This window comes from Hyla sarda, chromosome 5 (assembly GCF_029499605.1).
Source record: "Hyla sarda isolate aHylSar1 chromosome 5, aHylSar1.hap1, whole genome shotgun sequence".
NCBI classification, from domain to species: domain Eukaryota; kingdom Metazoa; phylum Chordata; class Amphibia; order Anura; family Hylidae; genus Hyla; species Hyla sarda.
The window spans coordinates 233954276-233960584 of NC_079193.1; positions in this window are offsets into that span (position 1 = coordinate 233954276).

Genomic DNA, 6309 nt, shown 5'->3' on the forward strand with positions numbered 1-6309 from the left:
TTACTACTTGCCCGCCTAGCGGAGGAAGCTGCGGATGTCTCCTCCACTTCTTGGCTAGACAGTAGCTGCTGACTGTCCTCTAGTAGATCGTCCTCACTAAATAGTGGAGCTGAACCCACAACATTAGATACTTCTCTGGGGAGGTAACAGCATAGGACAGAGGCAATGGGAGGACAGGGACTGCTCCGGGGCCATGCTAACTGAGGGTTGTGTCTGAGGAACCCACCGACTGTTGACTGGGGTTGTCAGAGGTCACTCTTGATGAAGTGATGACCGAGTTCACCAATCGATGGTGGCATATGGGTTTCTGGTCAAGACACGACCGCTAGCTGATACCGGGAGCTCAGGCCTCTCTCTGCGACTCCTGTCACTAGCCCCTAGTCTGCTTCGACCTCTTCCTGCATCTGATAAATTTAGGCCTCTGCCACTCCTCTGTGCACGTCTTGGCACTTCTCTGCCTGACATACTTAGTGCGTATATGAGGGGAAGACAATATGCTCCACTACGCTTAACCGGTTGGCGACTACAGATGATCCGACTCATCCTGAGACGGCAAGCGGTGTATGACGCGGGCTCCTGACTCGAGCCCGCGTCATACCGGCCACACCCCAGCTGATTCGTGTAGCTAGGAGATGGCGATTGCCACAGCCGGCAATTAACCCTCTAGAACACTACTGTCAAAGTTGACAGCGGCATCTAAAGGGACATTTAAACCATCCCCAGTGGTCCAGTGGGGTGGATCGCCCCCCCCCCCCCCCCCAACAGCGCGATTGCAATCCACTTCTGAGATAGCCTGAGGGCTTACCTCTCCTTCACTGCTCCTGCGCTGAGAATGATAAAGCCTGGCCAGGCTTTATTAATCGAGCGCAGACCACACAGATCAATGTGGTTCCATGAAACCATATGAGGAATGATTCCTCCTAAAAGTCCCCTAAGGGGGCTAAAAGTGAAAAAAAAAAAAAAGTTGAAGAAAAAGTTTAAAAAAAAACACATTAACCCCTTCCTTTTAAAAAGTTTAAATGTACTGCATAGAAACGGAAGCCCACCAAAATTACAAAATGGTGTTTTTTTCTTTTTTTGGGGGGGTCTCACCATAGATTTTTGGGTAAAATGATGTCATTAAAAAGTAGATTTGGTGGCGCAAAAAAAAAGCCATCATATGGATTTTTTGGTGCAAAATTGAAAGGGTTATGATTTTTAAAATGTAAAGCGGAAAAAACAAAAGTGCAAGATCAGAAAAACCCTGCAACCTTAAGGGGTTAAAAAAGTATTTGTCTAGAACAGCAGCAAGTATCTACTTTTGGCTGGCCTTTCACAGGGCCATTAAGACTTTAACAGGAAAAGAATGGTACACCACGTAGATGTACATACGTGGTATGCACTTATGAGGGGAGTACAATACGCTCCACTACACTTAAAACAGTATTTGTCTAGAACAGCAGCAGGTGTGTACTTTTGGATGGCCTATCACAGTAACTAGGCCCATAAGACTTTAACAGGAACAAAATCATACACCACATAGATGTACGTATGTGGTATGCACTTATGAGGGAAGTACAATACACTCCACTACACTTAAACCAGTATTTGTCTAGAACAGCAGTAGGTGTGTACTTATGGCTGGCTTTTCACAGCAACTAGGCCCTTAAGACTTTAACAGTAGTGATGAGTGGCAGGGGTCATATTCGAATTCACGATATTTTGCAAATATATGGACAAATATTCGTCCTATGTTCGCAAATTTGCATATTTGCTATGTTCGTTCTTTTTTTTCCCATGCGAAAATTCGTAATGAAATTTGCATTGTGCGCATGCATGATTATATCTCACCTGAAGGAAGGGAGAGATCAGTGTCCAGTCTGGGAGTGCTGATATTCGCATACATATTTGTATAAATTTGCATATAAAATGAATTTTCGTCATTACGAATATATATCACTATATTCTAAATATTTGCGAAATCGCAAAGTGCCGATATTCGCGATAAAAATTAGCATTTCGAAATTTCGCTCAACACTATTTAACAGGAACAAAATCATACATCAGCTATGTACGCACAGGTTACACTTAATGGAGGACAATACGCTTTGCTATGCAACCTGTATTAGGTATTAATAGCAGGTGATTATGGCTTGTAGTGTTCTGCTCACCCTAACTGGCTCGCTACTGCCCTCTGTGTCTCTCTCTTTCTCTTTCTGCAATAAAATGCTTAAGTGACTGGCCGCAAGCTGGCTGCCAATTATATAGGGCTGTGACAAGGGGTGGCTGGCTGCTGATAGGCTGCATGCTGCATGTGATTCAGGGTCATCCCGCCTACCCGGCTTGCCGCCTTCCCAGAAATCCTTGCCCCATGCCCTGGAGCCTGGACCACACTTAATGGAGTTTAATGAAGCGATTCGTGCAATCAAATCACAGTGATATTCAGATTCGTTACAAAGCAAATTGTTCCTAAAAATCAAAACAAATTTGGATTCTTCAGATTCGATTTGCTCATCCCTATAACAGTGCCCATGTAAAGTGAACTCAGAAGTGGTTTTTTTATAAAGACCACTCAAAAAGAGTTAGCACAGTAAATGTTTACTGAAGTTTTCACTTTCCATAAATAAGCCATACATGTGCAGATACACTGAAAATGACTTGCTACAATTGCTTAGAGTGAATGTAGATGATAGCACTACATATGGTAAAGCAGATTCATTCCATTTAGATAACATTTATGTTATGGGTGATGAAGAAAAAAGTACAAGATACACTAGATATATTTCGAGAAATGTCAGTAACTTAGCACATTATCTCAAGCTGTGCTTTTCTGAAAGCTTTAATAGCTGAATTAACTTGCTCTGTTGCCTTGGCAACTGTTAGTTTGATGCTAATAGATTCTACTAAGGACATACTGTGAAAGGCTTAACAAATAAATTTGTTTGACATGAGAAACCTCATGTCAGATTTAGCACAGCTATGTGATATTTCGGCATGGCTGTGCTCAGAACCTAAACACGGCCAATTTACTATTGATTCACTAAAGAGCCAATTTGGCTGCAGAGCAGAAATGACTTAATTATGTGCAGCAATAATTAAAATACAGCAATTTATCCCCCTGGTCTCCAAAAGGATTCATCTCTCTACAGCTTACCGAATGCTTACCGAACGCTGCCAGATTCCCAATGTTCAAGAGTAAGTGCTAGGAACCATTAAGAAGCCTCCTTGGGTTAAACAGGATTATCATCAGTTTAATCTTCATTTTTATGTAGCCATGTTGTGAGGTATATGAAGATCAGAGTTCCTATGTTCTTTTGACTTGTATTATTTGTCTTTTAACAAAACAAAATTCGCTTAACCCCTTAAAGACCCAGCCCATTTTCACCTTAAGGATCCGAGCAATTTTTGCACATTTGACCACTGTCACTTTAAGCATTAATAACTCTGGGATTCTTTTACTTATGAATTTGATTCCGAGATAGTTTTTTCATGACATATTCTACTTTAACATAATGGTAGATTTTCGTTGATACTTGCATCATTTCTTGGTAAAAATTTCAAAATTTCATGAAAAATTTGAAAACTTCGAAACTCTCTGCTTGTATGGAAAATAGACATACCAAATAAATTATATATTGATTCACATATACAATATGTCTACTATGTGTTTGCATCATAAAGTTGTCATGTTTTTACTTACTAGTATATAGATTTCTAATTTGTCCATAGAATAATGTATATAGTATTATTTCTGTATATAAATGGTTAATTACCTGTTTCTATTAGCGTTGCAGGACCTGCAGGTCATGTGACAAGGTGAACTCTATGGTTTTAGCTTAAGGACCTTTGGAGGCCCTCTTATATCAGTAATCCCATCACACCATTTACTGGTGAATGGCAGACATTCGGACCAATCAGAATCGCCACGCCCCCTGCCCATATAAGGGAGCGGCCGCCATCTTCTTGCTCTCTTTCTCCTGGCTCTTGATGAGAGAAGACCTATATCGCAGTAATCGCAGTGAATTAGGCCTGAGCCTTGCGGCAACGGCTGAATGATCTAAATTATAGAGTGTGTCATCCCCTATGCACTCTGCAGTATCACCGGACCCAATATTTCCCCTAAATCCGGACGGATCTGCACATCACTCCCTAAATTTAGAGACTACAAGTTTAATGCAAGGTCCGCAACTTCTGCCAGTGGCTAAGCAACCTAAAAACTGTTATATGAGACTGTTACTACCCATTGGATACTGCAAGCACTGCAGTAAAGTTATTCAAGTTCAAGTTAAATCTGCTTGTGGACCTTCAGTCATTTCATTGCACCTATCGCTTCTGGGAAGGGCGGCGATAGGCCGGAACATAGATTCAGCATACCAGCCCTCACCCTGGCGTCACGAGTGACAGGGTTAATATTAACCCCTCATATATCAACATCATACCATCCCTACCATACACCCCCCCAAGGGCTACCACAAAGCCTTTTTGGCGTTGCACGAACAGGATTTGGGTGTGTGCCTACCATCGCCACTAGTGAAAGTGTACTCCCCCCTAAGAAAATAACTTAATTCATGTGTTGCTGTGTACAGGAACGGTGCTTGTGGTGCATCATACAAGGGGGCCAAGAGAAAAGTAAGGGGGGAGGCGAAGATCTGTCTACAGTTAAAATGTGTAAACTGCGTAATGAGCTCATGCTGCGATCCTCTGGTCCTGTCAGCACAGGCGGAGCCGAACTGCTGCCGGAAAAGCGCGTGAAGAAAGCCCGCGCTGCGCCACGCCCCTGGGCGTGAACGCCAAGTTGCTGTATCCCAGCCGAAAGGGAACTCAGAGATGCAGGAGTCGTTTCTGGAGGGACCGGAAGTCGGGGCTGCACCGATAGTGTCCTTCCTGCCCAGCACCATTTTGGAGAAGCCCACTATAAAAGACTCCACACAGAGCAACCTCTCCAGTCTGCAGAAAGAGCCGGAGGATACAGACATGGCGGAGAGCAGCGTTCCACGTGGTCAAGTTGGCAAAATGGCGCCGGAAGCACGGAACGTTGTGGCAGTCGCAGACCAACTTTTTCAAGAGCTTGCTGACCGTCTGCAGCGGTTGTCATTTGACGAAGAGGGGGCCTGCAATCTTCCCCCACTGCCTGATGATGATGACGATTGGCCAGAGACACCTCCAGCGAACAGTGCAGGGACACCTGGAGGTGCGTCACCGGTGAGATTGTCCCCTCACCACAGGACCTGGGGCTCGTGGGCCGAGATCCCGTCGGAGGACTCTGCAGTGAGTACCCCTCTAGAGGCGGCCTATTCTTCCTCCTCCAGCCCTGAGGTCATTCCTCGATCAAGCTTGCCAAGTGCACAACCGTGGTCACCAAAATTGCTGCAATGGGTGTTCGGAGATGAGGCGGAGCTGATCGAGTACATGCACAGAGTACTTCAACCGTTACCTGGGAAGACACTCCCACCAATCCCAACTGCAGAATGGGAAAGGGCCCGTCAAGAAGCCGAGCTGGCTGAATTGATGGAAAAGCTAAAGGCCCGATACAAAGAACTCTACGCTCCAAAGCACGTACATTTGCCTTACGAAGAAAGAGTGCGGTATCAAGAAAATACCAAAGAAATGGAGGCATTGTACATCCGCAAATGGGATCATCCCCGAGAAGAGGAGGAGCCATTAGAAAGGAGAAGAGCAACTGTGGCCAAGTTCAACAAGGTCAGAGGTTATGGGGCACTCCTTGACTGCCACACTGGGCAGACCATCCTCGTAAACCGGCGAGCAGTGCAAAGGCCATATCTCCATAAGAAGTTCAACACCTTGGAGGTGGGTGAAATTGTGGAGTACACCCCCGTCCAGAGCCTTCATGGAGAATGGGCTGCAGCGGTCACCAGACCAACAGCCCCAACACAGCTTCATTTCAAATATTTCCCGTCAACGGATTGGGAGTCTGATCCCTTCAACTTGAGGCCGACCAGGTCTGCTCCTAAAGCCTCCACCAGCATACCCAAGGAGGAGGAGCCTAAAGAGTCAAGTTCATCATTTTCTGTGTACAGCAAAGAGTCAAGTGCATCATCCTCTATGTACAGTAAAGAACCAAGTTCTTCATCTTCTTCATACCGTCGAGAGTCAAGTTCTACACAGGGTGAAGAAAACAGGCCAAAGTTGCGGTCACCCAAGTCGGTACCTAGACCCTCTCGGAGCAGTGAGAGTTTGTCTAACCCTGGGGTACCCACAGATGTACCAAGGCCCTCTCGGAGCAGTGAGAGTTTGCCAATTCCTCAGGTACCAACGAAAGGGTCATGGGTTGCTCCTAATTTGGAGATGGTGCTCAAGCCCTATTGTCCC